This window comes from Mauremys reevesii, linkage group 3, assembly GCF_016161935.1.
Source record: "Mauremys reevesii isolate NIE-2019 linkage group 3, ASM1616193v1, whole genome shotgun sequence".
NCBI lineage: Eukaryota > Metazoa > Chordata > Testudines > Geoemydidae > Mauremys > Mauremys reevesii.
In genome coordinates this window covers 184991379-185007788 of record NC_052625.1, presented here as the reverse complement: position 1 = coordinate 185007788, position 16410 = coordinate 184991379, and the positions used below count along the sequence as shown (strand labels likewise).

General features: G+C 38.9%; 1 long non-coding RNA gene across 3 annotated transcripts in view; it reads right to left on the bottom strand.

Annotated features, from left to right (window-relative positions):
- Nucleotides 1–3150: 3150 nt before the first annotated feature.
- LOC120400105 overlaps nucleotides 3151–16410 on the bottom strand; it is a 43166-nt gene continuing 29906 nt past the window's right edge. Inside the window, exons 3-4 of one of the 3 annotated variants that reach the window (XR_005595538.1) lie at nucleotides 12351–12458; nucleotides 3151–3291 (exon numbers count right to left, since the gene is read on the bottom strand). This is a non-coding gene — a long non-coding RNA (uncharacterized LOC120400105). Of the gene's footprint in view, nucleotides 3292–6578; nucleotides 6615–12350; nucleotides 12459–16410 lie in introns of those variants that run through there. The other 2 variants (XR_005595539.1, XR_005595537.1) reach the window with 2 other exon arrangements.

The window sequence follows — 16410 nt, the reverse complement described above, 5'->3', positions numbered from 1 at the left end:
AACATCTGATATGATTTTGACTATACCTTTGGAAATGTTAAGTGCACAATCCATTCCTAGGACTAATTTGTATTTCATGGGTTGTACAGACAATCTGACACGTGAGGTTGCCTGTCATGTTGCCACTGCTTTTCCATGAAATTTCTATTTCTTTGAGGTAGAAGTAATAGCTGCTGTATATCTACAGCTAGATTATTAGGCAGAGCAGAACCTTCATGTTGAGTCTTTCCAAGATCAAACACAAGAAGATGATTTATGGCCATGTATTTCTCAGCAAAATTGTTTGGTTTGTTGCTAATAATAAAAGGGCTATTGGAATATGAGGCAATAAATGTATTTCCTCACTACATCTTTCATCGACTAGGGCTTTTGTGATTTATGATCAGTCTACAGTGAATTTTTCTCTACCTAGTTTTATGTACTTGATTTTCTCACTGCAAGGGGTGGAGCCAGTACTTATGGACATATTTGATTCAATGATAGTGTCTATTAACAACCATCAGTATTCAAGTAAAGCTCATGATTAGGCATAATAAATATAGTGTGGCAGTGAGGGAGTCATTCACATCTGAGACTATAGAAAACTCTGCAGGCTACCTTGTTGCAGTTAGTCAACTTAAAGGCATAGTGTTATTTCTTAGGGCTCTTCTACTTTGGCCATGATAGAGTGTTGCAGGATGCTGTAGTGTTTAGTTTCTGTAAGAAATTAAAAAGTTTAAGGCTCAATGGTTCTTTCTTTTTCACATCTTTGGAAGATAATGCAATTTACATATAGATGAATTTCAACAGGAAGTTTTCATATTGTGGAGACACAAGTTAAACAGTAATCTCAAAATTAGATAGGAAGCATGCAAATTGAGTCCAGCAGTGATTTATTATGCATATTTCAAATGGAAATATGAAGGCCTGTTTGTAAATGAGGTAGGAAATTTTATAAACACCAAATGGTATGTATGTAAAATTGTCACTGAAGATCCATTTATTGGTACTTTCCTTAAAGCTGCTTCATGGCAAAAAGTCTCAGTCTAATCACAGTGAATTAAAGGCATAAGATGACACTATTTTGAAATGTATATTATAAAACATATCAGAGTTAACTCTTCTCAAAGGTTGCTTAACCTTGCTTCAGAGTGATGCTGATGAGCAGAATTTTCACTTCAGTAGGTTTTTAGATGGGATATCATTACATTATCTTAATATTTCAGCCAAAAGACCAACCAAATTACTAATATAATCTGCTTGACTAAATGGGCAAGCAAGCCAGAACAACATAGGAGTTCAGCAAGGCACAGTCTAATATACCCCAATGAACAATTCATAAAAGAGTTTATTTAAAGTAACAAGATCTATATTCTAGTTTAAAGCTTGCCTGGATTTTCCAATTTGCAATAATTGTAAAACCAGGGTAATAATCTTATCCTCATAACCTCCGTCAACTTGAAAAATAGCATATGTTAAACCTTTTGCGATATCATCCTATGACTAACCTATATTGTAAGCTCATTACTTCTATTGTAATGACTTTTATTGTAAGAGACTTCCTCTGTCATTAAAATAACTAATGTTTGTCATCTTGTTGTGGGGTGATTAGCCTGGCAACATCTGCCAAATACAATTATGACTCTGAAATGTGTTGCATGCTATTAGAAACTAATATCAATAGGAATCTATGAATAATCAGGTTGAAGGAGAACCAGAACACATGGTATGGTATGGCCACCCTTACTTCTGCACTGCTGCTGGCGGGGTGCTGCCTGCAGAGCTGGGCGCCTGCCCAGCAGCCACGGCAGGGTCTTTTCACTATCTGCAGGGCCGTCCCTACCCATATGCAAAGTACACAGCTGCATAGGGCACCAGGATATTTGGGGCACCAAATTTCTTGGTGCCCTGCGCAGCTGTGAGCTGCTCCAGCTCCTGCTCCGACTCTTTCCACCCCTGCTCTGCCCCAGCCCCGCCCCACTCCCCTGATGAGTGCAGCAGGGCTGGGCCTGCACTCACCAGCAGTGGGAAGTGCAGTGGCCTGGCCCCAGCCATGCCGTCAGTGAGTGCGGGGGAGTGGTTCCCCTTTGATCTCAAGCCAGCCCCGCCCCCCACCCCCATAGAGGCCGGAGGCCAGCCTCCCTTCTCCCCATGGAGGACTGGGGCCCCACACAGCCCCCCAATGGAGGGGCTTCATAGGGCCCCAGAATAACTAGGGATGGCCCTGACTATCTGTGTCCCAAAAATTATATTCTCCATCACAGTGAATTCTTAACTAGGTGGGCTATATCAGAAATATCTCAACCTAATGGTAAAAGATCACTTTCTGGAAAAGTCTACCATTTTTTCCCCTTTGTCCTTGGTCCCAAATCTGGGAGGATTTGTATTATATTCCTCTATATTCCTTATACATGTTGAATTCACATATTGACTCGTCTTATACTTAGATTGAAGCTCTTCAGCTCATGTCTGTATACCATGCTTAACACAATAGGGCCCTTGTTAACTGGTGCCTTTAGACATTACTGAAATACAAATAAATAGTAATATTCCAGCTCTCTTTTCCTTATGGGCATGGGACAGAATATTTTTGTTTTTGTTTTTCAGTTCAGATACAATATTTGTATGAGCACAATGACAGGGTTTTTCAGTATTTTTTTAAACAAAGATTGACAGATTAAAAATATATATGCCAGGCCAATCTAACCAACAAGTCATCAGTTGGAATGCTCCGTGAACAGACACTATGTTTTGTCTGTAGATCTAGAACTATAATATCTGAGCTGCTTTCATCCTAACAAAATTTGGAAAAGTTAGAACTCTGTGATCCCTTAAAAATATTGTGTGGTCTTGCCTAACAAAGCATATAATACAGACAAGGTCAGTTAGAAAAGTACAATTCTAAAATGTCCGTCAAAATCATATAATTTATTTTATTTGGCTCTACAATGTGCTGGAAACTTAGTCTGCCTGGATCATCCACTTAAGTTAGATCACCTACTGGGCCATTAATCTTCCAATACAGACGATTTATTTGCAGCCTTTTTTGGGCTGGATGAAGGTTGCGGGGGAAGCTTTTATCAATGGAGAGGGAAATAATCCTCAGCACTTCAAATGCTTCATATGTGTAGAATATAAGCAAATATTTATTAACTGTTAGGAAATGGCAGACATTCAGTAACTCTTACGAACCATATTTTTGAATATTTTGTTAGCATTCTCCAAGAGTTCTATTTTCCATCGCAGCTGAATAGGATTTCTCTCTTGAGGGAAATTACAATGATGATAGACTGGAAATCAGTAAAGTTCAGACTAGAAAAAAAGATACAAAATGTTAACAGTGAGAATAACTATTGGAACAACTTCCCAAGGGATGTAGTAAATTTTCTGTCACTTGGAGTCTTTAAATTAAGATGAATTGTTTTTCTAGAAAGCATGCTATAATTTGAGTAGACGGTATTGAGCATGATGCAGGAATCACATAGTGAAATTCTATGTCTTCTGTGATGAAGGTTAGAATAAATGTTCAGAATAGCCCCCCAATGGTACAATTTATGAGTCTGATTCTCATTTACACTAAGGTTCCTTTCACTGTTACAGTGCATTTATGGCTGTATGAGTCTTTGACTCCATGTAATTCCTATTCCTCTGCTCAACAGTGGCTGGTGTGTATGCAAAAAGTACGCTGGTCAGCCCACAGCAGGCAGTTCACTTCTGATCCCCACAGGGTTAATACACAACAACAATTTGTGGAGATGAGCAGTTATGACAAAGTCAGACTAACTGAAGATTGTACCAAAAGCACACGGCCATGTGTATAGTTATTCTACTTGTGCTATATACATACTCACACATGTGTATTGATATATGCACATACACACCATCCGCCTGAAGCATATACATATCTTGGGGGTAGATTATGAATAGTGACAATTGGAAATACTAGGGTCAGAGTTAAGGTTCTGGGTGGTTAACTGCATAACATTACTGTTCTATGTAATTTGTTATCTAGAATACAATTAAAGGAGAGATTACATTTGCTATGAGGTATTTACCAAAGATGAATTTCATCTTAAAAATAGATGTAAATATAATGGATATGAAAAGTACTTCTAAAAGCCAGGAAATGCAGAAGTATGATGCTGGGTCAGTGCAACTCATGCTGGGCTAATACTAGATAACTGGAATTACATTACAGTATTTGAGATTAATTCAATCACAGAATCATAGAACATAGAACTCGAAAGGTCACCTAGTCCCGTCCCCCGCGCTCAAGGCAGGACTAAATATTATCTAGTATTATCAATGATGCCTTCTGACCCCTCTGTAGTAGCTCTGCTTAAACACTTTTATAAATAACCTTTGTTGAGGCATTAGGCAGCCTTAGTGGTTAAGGGAAGTTGCAATTAAGTGTTATACAACCTCACTCCAGAAGACCATGTAATCACTACTCATTTTCTCCCTCTGAAGAATCCAAAGGTCTACACAGAGGGCAATGTAGGACATGGGATGAATGGCAGAAAGGTGTCTGTTTAAGCCTGTGTCACATTTACAAAGACACGGCTTCTGCTGGAATTTTTCTGTTCAATGAAAGTAAAAAGCTGTTCACCTTTTTTCTGATAAAAGCATAAACAGAGAAGATGATTTTTTTTTGGCATAAAGTTCAAGCAGTAGATCAGGGTGGAAATTAGAAGAAGGTGTCTAACCATCAGAGGAGAAAGGCTCTGAAACAGCCTGTCTATAGAAGCAGTGGAGCAAACAACCTAACTGGTTTTAAGATGGAGCTTGATACATTTGTGAATGGAAAAATATGAAGGGGTTGCCTGTGACAGCAGGAGAGTGGGCTTGATGACCAGGAGGTCCCTCCCAGGCCTATGTAAAATCAATTCTGATCAATTTAGATATTAGGCAAGACTACACCATAGGCTCCAAGCCATGGGTCTTTGGTGCTGCATCCATTAGATTTTAATTCTTCACATTATAATCTTAGCTTTTTTAGTGAACATTGAATTCATATCTACCAATATAAAATGATATGCACAGCTACTCTCAGCAAACACCTGCTTGTATTACTGTCTCCTCCTTCTCTTATCATTAACCAAGATTGTGAGCACTCCGCAGCAGGGATTGCCCTTCTACTACTTGTTCGTAAAGCACCTGCTACAATGAGGCGTGATCCTACTGTAACCTACATAGAGGGGAATAAATCTATTTACTTACCAATTCCGTGCTACGGAATTCTTCTAGCTGACTTACAATACTGGTACAGACAATGAAGTCATAACCTTGTGAGAGACTACAGCTAGATTCTTCTATAGAAACCCTCTAAATAGTAAAAGTAGAAATAATTGGATTCTCTCTCTCTCTCTCAGGAATCGCAGGCAGGCACACCAGTTTCACATTTTTTGTTACTGAATAACACTCCAAAGATAAACTCTTACAGAACAGCAGTTACCATGTGCCCTAGCTAGGCTAACATCACTAACTACAGACTTATTTTCCTTTAAAATGAAAAATATAACACAGTGCCTAACTTCTAATATATATATATTTAAACCTCACAGAATAATTACAGGGGTTAGTACATCTGACAATCTGCTTTCATGTAGGCTCACCCACGGTATTATATTGACAAATAGATGAAACATTTAGTTGCACGACATAACCAGTTGTTTCAGCATGCACAATACCAAGCACGAACACAACTTTAAATAAGAAAGGCTGACAATTACTGTTGCTGTTAGGCTCACACGGTGTCTTTGGTGTAATACAATTCACAAAGACATTTGGCCTCCAGTCTGTGATTCCTTCTTTATGGTGTTTTCCCACTTACTTCCACTAATGTCTGTAAATTATAGGAAACTGTACTGAGATCCAACCCAGAGATTCAGTGTGGGCTCCCCCCAGCAGCTCTATCTTCTCCCTGCAGGGCTGGGTTGGATCTGACTGGTGAGGCTCAAAACAGCTGCCAGTTTTGTACCCCTACAAGAACTTACTACTGATTGGTCAGAAGCTTCCAGCTTCTAACTGGGGTGTAGGTGTGTATGTGCAAAAATGTCTGCCCTTAATGAAGATTTCCTTGCTAGCTTCAAAAAAGCTACTGATCATGGTTAACAATTTCCTGCACTTCCTCGAGTGTGCTGAAATACCAGCTAAGTTCGTAGTCACTAAACCTCTATATTGTTCCCTGACCTGGGAATGTTTCCATATAACCTCAGAATAAATAGAAACAATATCTGTAATTATATCAAAGTTTTTGACTGACATCCAGAAAATAAAAGAGAAAAAAGGGGAGAGGAGATAAATTATCATTATCTTTTCATTAATATTTTGAAAGTGTAACAAGTTCTAGAACATTTAATTTACTGTAAATAGCACAAAGTAATCACAAATTGTCTATATGCAATTGACGAGAATGAATATTCCAAATACACATATGGCTTGCCAACAGATTTACATGCTGGCATATAGATTTCCCTTCTGTGATGGAGGGTTTCCCATAATTCCAATTCCTTGGCAAAAGGAAAAAAAAATTGCTCAGACAGGCTTAACAAGAACCCTCACCAAAACTGAGAACATCCCAAGATGGTCTAATCATTGTTGCAGACATCTTTTCTTCCTCAGCAGACCATCTCCTAGAAGGCAGAGAATGAAACTGTCTTACCAAAATCTACTGTCTATGTAACTGAAGAAACATGACTTGGAAAGTGGAGGAAACTGCTCTGGATCATTTGAAGCAAATCTGGACATGAAAGCAGAGCCAGATGTAGGAGCTTGATAGGAGTGTCTTGGGGATATCAGAGAGATCTCTAGCTACAGGAGACAGCTTCTTTCTGTATAGCAAAAGAAACTGCCCTCTGACCAAAGAGTGGTCTGAGGAGGGATTATTTTGAAGGGATATAAGCAGTTTACATTCCCTTTTATCCTCATACCTAAACTGAGAATGCCTCATGAGACACATAATTTCAGATAAATTAAACTGTTTCTTTGGTTTTAATTCCATTTTCCTCTGTTTTTAATAAATCCCATTTTCATCAAGATTACTGTTGTGTGGATAATTTTACAGTGAAATCTCCCATAATGAGAGAACACACCATACCATAACCTCTAAGGAGAGCTGTGGATGGGTAAATAGTTTCTTATTCAGTCTCAGTCCAGGGGTATAGACAAAGGTATCTACTCCCAATGAGTTGTGTTGTTGTCAGATTGCCAATGGAAAGAGAAATTGAAAGAAAAAAACATGATGAGTGGGTGTCAGTCACATCTTTGTTGGCCCTTATGAAAGAACTGTATAACACTGACAGTGTATGAACTCACACATGATTATGGAAACAGCCTTTGCCAATGCACTGTTTGAAAGCTAGGGATAATAGGTCTTTGATATGGCTGGAAAACTGCCTCAATACAGTCTGCCCCTCCTGATTGTTCTGTAGTAGCTGTTTCATTTGGGTGCATTTTGGCAATGGGACATGGCCCATACCTTTGATTTCCCACCATGCCCAAATGAAGGGAATTATTTCATTGCCCAAAAGACAGAAATCCTAAGGCGCAGGCCCAAACACAACAATACTTGCAAGGGGTTCAGTGGTATGGGTGTCTTGAAAGCATCAGAGCAATAATCATTTTATAATAAATTGTCAGATTTGGAAATAAGAATTATTAATTGAACTTTAAATAGAGATTTGAATTTATTTTTTCCTATGGCACAAATGAATATTTTTCATCCTGAAAAAAAGGAGAGTGGAGGAAGTTTGTGTCTGTTCGTCACTATCCAATACGAAGGAGATCTAGACCAAAACCAGTTCAACTTCATGTCAAATTTACTTCCCCAGTGCTGGTAAGGTCAGCTGGGTTACATTCTCTGTACAGTAAGTATTGTCACAGTTCAGGGTAACTGCACCTGTATTCCCCCTCCAGGGTCCCTCAAGGGCACCCATTTAAAGTCTGCTGGCTCCTAGTTATCACCTCTCTTGGGCAGAAACAAGTGTCCCACTCCCTTCTGACCAGGGCTTTTAAGGCTACACAGCTCCTTGATTTACACTGTGATATTAGGCTGACTAAAAGATCAGTGCCTGCGCTTTGCTTTTTCTCCGAGGTCTATAACCAGTGTATTGCCCACACATAGCTTACCACACACCTCTTTCTAAGCAAGCACACTTTCTTAAGGTAGACGTATTACAGAGAAAACATTAAAACAATAAAAGAACCTACAGACATGCTAAAAGGCTTACCAGAGGTCAGCCCCAACTCAAACCTGGGGCTTTGAAAAAAATCCAGAACTGGGTTTTCCCCATGTTTACAAGTTCATCCATCTTAGAGCCAGAAAAAAAAGTCTGGGTAGATCTGCTGTTTCGTTACACTTTATTCTTTGATCTTGTCTTCCATAACAGGTAATCAGCAGACAATAACTCTCTTCACAGGGCATAGCTTCAAAAAGCTGCAGTTTTGCATAACTGGAGTTGGGTAATTTGCATTATCTTCTCCCTACGGATTCTCCAGGAAATCCATTTAACACTGTGTGACAGATATGGCAATTTGCTGCCGTATCATTGACAAATCTTATTGAATTAAGTGTAAGTCTCTTTTTGGTCCATTGTACTAAATGCAAAGTTTATGTATTCTTGTGGGCCGGGATTGCACGTCACCTCTATGGGAGAGAGATGCTGTAAGGGCTGCATGATTTAAGAACTATATTGAACAATATGCCAGACAAGAGTGGACTTTTGGGAAAATATGTGTTAAGTGGATTTCCTGGGAAATATCTAGGTGAAGGTGAATGCAAGATTCCCGCCTTCTGTTATGCAAGCACCCAGCCTTTGGGTGCCCCAGCAAGTGGGCCTTTTGTCTGCTGATCACTTGTCACATGAGGCCAACCTTAAAGCTCCGAGACATGGAAATGGAAAGACATGGTGGTTCTAGTTCTGAATTTGAGAAAATTATGAACTTTTAACCAGGGGACAATCCAGTTGTGAGTTTTGAAGGATTGACACCTTCAGAACCCAAGGTTGGAGTTGGAATGACATCTAGTAAGCTTTTTAGCATGTGTGTAGGTTCTTTCTTTTGTTGTGAATGTTTTTTCTATAATGGTTTTTCTGTAATGCTTTCACCTTAAGAATAACTGTGCTTGCTTATATGAGCTGTGTGGTAAATTGTAACTTCTGGCAATTCCAGTGGTTCACAGTCTTTGGAGAGAAAACAAAGTGCAGATGCTGGCCTGTTTAGACAGTCTGGCTTGCTGGGGATATCACAGTGTAGGCAAGGAACTGTGCAGCCTGAAAACTCTTGTCAGAAAAGAGAATGACGCAGGTCTCCCCACAAGAGGGGTGATAGGTGAAGAGCCAGGAGTCTAGAGTGAGTGCCCTTGCTGGTTCACGAGGGGGAAATACAGGTGCAGTTGCCCTAAACATGACACACTTATTGTGCCAAAAGTCTTTACTTGTCTGGCACACTTTCACCATCATCTTTTGAACTTCCAGGTCTTGAATCTGTCACATCTTCCCTGTCGAGAGGATACATGCAAGCCTGACACACGATAATACATACATTTATTACAGTAAGGTCTTTCAAGGATATTGAAGGAAATTACCATATACGTCACATCTCCCAACTATAGAAGTGAGTATAACTAGCATGCTTGACTGGCATCCATGGGGAACCCATTGATTTATTTCCTGGAAAGGTTTATTCCCTGGATGGTGTTTCTGTCATGACCTTCCATAATTTCACATTTCAACTACGTATTTAGATAATAAACATTCTGCAAGTAAGCCAGCACATATCATTTAAAAATCTGTTCAGAGCCATTTAACAACCATCCCATATAATTTTTCTCTTTAGAACATATGGGCTGAGCTCTCGCATGCTCCTTCTTATCTTTATTACTCCAAAACTTTTATGTGTGAACTTGAGATGTGGTCCTCTAACTCCCATCCAGTTTTGGGGATTGTCCCTTTGTGCCTCAAGGGGCCAGTTGCCCCAACAATGGGTTGATTTTCCCCACTCACTGTGGAAATATTATAAGTCGCAGTTCTTTGGACCAAAGGGAGAAATAAGGTAGGGCTGTATCCCTGTGAAGCGGCTCTCAACCATGCACTGCTTTCAACAGTATACGGTCAGGCAAGAGAGATTCTTAAAACCTCTCCATAGCCAAATTCTTTTCTCTGCCCTGTCCCCCTCAGAGGTCAGGCTAGGGGACTTCTGATGCTAACCTCAACTTCTCTAGTGGGAGGGGGAGGAGTATTGAGCCCTCACCCCACTGCAGCGGCCTTTTGTTCTCCCACACAGAGTCAAGGAGAACAGAATTTCCTCTCCCACATGACTCAGGGCCTTTTACATTTTCATGGACCAACAAGCGGGCAGACTGTGAGATGATGTCCCCCTCCTTTCTGACTATAGTTTCCTGTCTCATCTCCCAAGCAGCTGTCATACACTTTTATTTGGGCATTTCCCGCTCTGGGGTAGATGTCAAATTTTCACGGCAGATGCCTCAGTGTTCCCACTTTTGCCTGGAGACACTGCCATCACCATACTCTGAACTGCCCCTGGCAAGGGCAGCAGAGAGCTTATTCTCCTAGCCTGCGCTTCAGGATTCAGAGAATTTCCCTTTAAATCAGTAGTTCTCTTCACCCACCTCTCCTCAGGTATTTGTTTGCATATAATGGCAAGGAAACTGAATTCATCTTGGACACTGAAAACAGGGATCAACTCCTGTCTTCTCTGTCAGATACCCCACTTACACTTTGGTTAATGCAGTCCCTTGCAGGGCTGGAGCTGAGTGAAGGATCTGATTCACTTCTGAGGCTTCTACAGCCATACTGTCATTCCCTAAGAGTGGGTCTGCATGGAAATTTGTGCTGGGGATATAGTGAAGCCTGTTATACCAGGAACTTTAACCCAGCTTACATACCGTGGGAGCATTTGATAGAGTTTCATGACATAGGTCTTATCTATAGTCTTAGCAGTCACAGTATCTCTCCATCCAATGAACATCTCTCCATTAACTATCATCTTCCACTCCCACTGGTGAAGTGATGGATCTGCACCCAGGAGGGTGCAGCATGACATGTGGGCAGTGATTAGCAGTGTGAATGGCTTAGCATGAACATTATATGTGAGCAACAGACTGGCTGTGTGACTCCCTCCCTCCCTCTGGAGATTCATTTACATACTTAACTCTGTGAGGTTGGGGTACAGCTGGCACTTCCAGCACTGGACTGGGCCTTAGTGGGCAATCCCAGTCAAAGTGACTCCACTGGCCACATATGGCACATGGCTTTTTCCTACCTGTCCCAGGACTTCTGAGAGGTGTTCTCGCTCCTTGTGTGAGGGGTTTGGATTGGGCCCCATCCCTGTCCTCTGATCTCATTCTCTCCCTATTAGCTTTTTTTTTTTAAATCAAACCTGGGCCAACTATATACACAATGGTCAGCTCATTACCCAGCTATGGTTTACATCTCTGAGATTTTTGGCTGCTAACCATGATTTTAGGTTAGGTTTTAGGCAGAGTTTATAGAATTATTCTATACCCATTAATTTTTAGGCCTCATCGATAGTGGTTAATCCTAAATGGTTCCCCATTTTCTTACACAACCCCTAATTTGAGTTGAAACCCTCAGCATAGGTCATGTTCCCCTTTTTTCTGAACTCCCCAAAACCTTCTCTTATACACCTTGTTAATATGGCTCATAATATTTATAGTCCTCTGTCCATAACAGTGAAAATGTCCAAGGCCTTTCTCCCTGACAATAATAGAGCCAAATATCATACCATGTACACCTGCCCTACCTTGTTCAATTCACACCCTATTTCAAAAGAATTTATAAATACAAGCATGTCATCCCCTTCTCTAAAATGAGGAAGTAATATGGAGTCTTCAATACCTTCTGGGACAGGTACCTGACAATAGCCACCATTGGTGTATTATAATACACTACTGGTAGTTCAATTTTTTTTTTTTTTTGCAAATGTCAGTTATAAATACAGGTATGTTTTCCTCAATCAATTTTAATTATAAACAATGTTTGTATTGATTAAACTTTTGTTTATCCTATTGTTAATTTTAATTTGTGGTTTGTTAAGCAATGTGGTCAGTTGTTTGGCATAACCCAGGTTAAAATTCATAAATTACTTTAAAAAAAAAGTTAATGTAGTATTGATAGCTGTATTGTAGCTATAATGTTTCATAATGTAATATTATAGATTGTTTGGTTTTCTGTGCTATACATTGTTAAACCTAATCAATTTAATGCAAATATATATATATATAAAAAAATCAGTCCCAGCTAAGTAACGTGGTATAGGGATAATGATCAGATTATCACCCTACCCAGGGACATAGGGTATACAATGTAGACCTGATCTGAGAGAGTCACCTTGGATCAACCTGTGATTGATATGCTAGGGAGCCTGTGCTTGTTGATTATAGGTTGAGTCTGCAGGAAGTGATTCAAGGTGATGATGCATGACATTCCTTACGGAAGCTGGAAAAAAAGAACTCAGTGTGAAAATTTGGCATTGGGAGTTATGATAAATAAATTGAAACATGCAGATAAAGAAGAATATGAAGCATGTATCCAAACTAAATTTGTATAATTTGTTCAATTTAGATTGGAATTATGGAACCCAGTAATGAATTATAATTATGATAATCCACTGTAAAATTCTATTAAATGTCCTATTGTAATGGAAACATTGTAATGTAGCTGTTAGTATTAGTCCATTAAGTTTAATTCACACACATTCCTGTTGTGTTAAATTTGTCAAATTGGCATATAGGTGAATTAACTATTATGAATACAGCAATGTGGCTTTTTTTCTTCAGTGCTCCTTGTGGATAGGATTAGTACTTAATTAGCTATGAGTACGGAATATTGTAAAACTTTTGTTCTGCATATGGCAAGTATGTGTTAAACAGCAATCGCTAACACGTACAATTTTTAGAATTGGGACAGGTGTGACATTTAATCAAAGACGGGAAAAAAAATTAAATTGGTATTGTACAAAAATGCATTCAAAGACATGGGGAGAGAGAGACAAATGCTCAATTAAATGTAAAGATATCAGGGCAATCAGAAACATAGGAACTTGTAGCTAATTAGTTCATTTTAGCATTTAATTATGTTATCTATCGTTGAGGCATTTATAATCAATGTGTGATGAACAGATGTAAGTTGTAGGTTTAGGTATAGATATAAGTAGGTTAGTATTATAGGAATATAAGATCGATAAGTATTTAGGAGTAATGGGTGTGTATTAGGCAGATAACTAAACTAAAGCAGAATGCAAGGCATACAGGCTAAAGCCTTTAAGATTTCAGATTGGCCATGCTAGGCCTCAGGCTTAAGGAGTCTTGACATAAGTAGATGACACAGGAATAAGTAAAGTTACAAGACTACTGTAAAGAATGTGCCAATAGGTGATGTTCATGGAAACATGTATCCGTCTAGATGCAAGTCACCTGACTGAACTTTCCATTGAACATCATGGAAAGTTCTGTTCTTTCCTCAGGTTATCATGGAAACAAGTGTCTATAGATGCCAGTAAGAATAAGGGGAACTAAGAGGACAACCTATGAAAAGCAGGTCACTCCAAAATTTATGGGGCGTGGAAGTACAGATAAGGAAAAAATTGGAACCCTCATGCATATGGATAAGATGTGAGACATGGTCAAAACAACAGGATAAAAAGGGTTCCCTGGTATGGATAGTGTGGGAAGACTCCATCTAGAACCACCCCTCTATTGATGGCCACCTGTTGAGAGACCCACCAGACTCTGTAACACCTTTGGGTATGTGAGTATGATACTGTGTCAGCTATTGCACAAACTCTCTCAGGATTTGTATACTTATGTGTGATTGTAACATTAATAATCTGCTTAGTGAAACTTACAATACAGACAAAATTCTTACTTGTGACTGTATGTGTAATTGCTGGCCACATTCCCCAGGAGCCTCCCAATCTAAGAGACTCCTGAAGGGTAACTTTCACTCTACTGATCTGAAAACTGTAGCACCACAGGAGCCGGACTCACTCCTGAGGGTCACTGTGGTTTAATATAGAACTATTAATTCAATTTTAAATAGGGGCTACAATCTGTAACCCCACATCCTAACCACGATTCAGATTATTTAAAGGAAAATTGTGGTATATCAAAATCCTTGTATGTCTCATTCATGGTGGCTTTCCCATGTTCAATCCAAATAAGGATGTGTTTATCTAATTGGTAGTCATCCACTGTATAGGTCATCTGGAAGACAATGACTATTGAGGGCAACAGAATGTGTTCTCTTTAGTGGTGTATTGTCCAGAAACACAAACCTGGAAGGTCCCATTAGTGTATCTGCAGATACGTTGTTTTTGAGGTAACAACATCACTATGTGGTTAAGAAGAATACCACCAACAAGGAGACTAGCTAAAATCCATTTAGACACCACTGGCTTGTCCAGTGAAACTAATGAAGTTGAAATCTCTTATGGTGAAGGTGACCTATAATGGAAACTAGCAATATTGTTTAGTTAATAACCAAAATAAATTATTATGGTCAAATTGTGTGCATGGTCAGAACTCAAAACTTTTGATTTAAGACAAAAGTGAATATGGTTAGTGGGTGTGTAACAATCTCTTCTATATCTGTTCTTAAAAATAAAACTGTTTGCAATCCAGGTTATCAAAATCTAGCAGAACAAAACACCTCAACATTTCATATGCACATCCCACCACTGTTTTTACAACTAAAACAGTTAAAAGAAAATTTTCATTTCATTGAAATTAAATAGTAACATAAACCAAGCTAAACAAACATGAAATGAACTATTAGAGCAGATGAAGTGAGAATGGAAATAGGATTAAAAGGATGGATTGTAGTTCAAGGTATCATTATAATAATAATCATTGTGTACCAATTTCCTTATGTTAGTGTATAACCTGGATTGCAAACAGTTTTATTTTTAAGAACAGGTATAGAAGAGATTGTTACACACCCACTAACCATATTCACTTTTGTCTTAAATCAAAAGTTTTGAGTTCTGACCATGCACACAATTTGACCATAATAATTTATTTTGGTTATTAACTAAACAATATTGCTAGTTTCCATTATAAGACATTAAATCAGAGTTATCAAAATAAACCAAGGAACTAGCCACAATTAATTCAGCCTATTTCCCTACAATTTTCACCATGACTGTTCCAACTAATATCCATAATCAATTAGTGACCTCCATAGCCACAGGAAACATATATGTGTGTGTGTGTGTGTGTTCTGATTTTTTATATTATATATATATATATATATATATCCCTATGCTTCTATTAGTCCATCACAACCAGTTAAAGTATACCAACCACCAGAATAAGAAACAATCAGCCCTTAAAATAATCATGTGTGATGGGGTTCTTAAAGCTGATCAACCCATCAAGGGAAGTGACTTATAGCCAAGGATAAAAGGTATCAGGTATATTTAGGCTATAGAGGTGAAATAGACAGATGATTAGTTTTGTAATACATGGCCCACAGGCCCGTAAAATATTTAGCTTAGCAAAATTAGGCCTTAGGATTTAGGATAAATTAGGATAAGCAAGTTAATAATAAACCTGCTGAGCTTGTGTCTATGTTAGTAATATGCTGATATTTTGGAAAATAACTGCTGAGTTTGGATGATAATGTCTGCAAGAGATCAGTAGATGCCACAACATGATCATTAATAGGTGGGGAGAAATGTTAGAGACTTCCTTATGTAACCATCTGTTACAATGGTGATAAAGTGATGTAAATGTTAATGAGTATACAGGAAATAAAGTAGTTAGCCTATGAAAAATGGGGCACCCCAAATGTAGTGGGGTATGGACATTCAAATAAGAAAAAGGGGGTTAATAGCTTCATAAATGTCAGAACCCTAGTGGGTATCAGCGTAACACATTGTAAAAGCTGTCTCCCAGCCTGTGATCCTCGATTGGGTGAGGTGCCAGGATGATCATCACTGGAGGTGGTGATGGTGGTGAGGATTAGGACTAACACTTTGGGTTTTCCACAGGACATGGTGTCAGTAATGGAAATGTTATGCATTCTTTATTGGTCTCTCTCTCCTTTACCAGACTGCAGTGTGTGCATTGTTTGACTGGTTAATAAAAGTAATGCATTATAGAAAGCACACTATGAAGTTTCTTTCATGAACTGTGGGGTCCCCCTTCTATTGATAACCTCTCCTACTTTGGGGACCAAACTTTTACAGATTAAAGTAGGTGTAAACCCTCACCTTAGATGGGGTAATTGATTAAAATAACCCATGGCTGAAGATAAGGCTACACCCACAGGCAGAGCAGGATTTAGTAGAGCCATATTGCCAACCCCAAGCACCCATAAAATAATAAGTAACTCAAATAATGAGATTTTAAAAATAATAAATTTCAGGGGCTTTTTATTTACTTTCTGG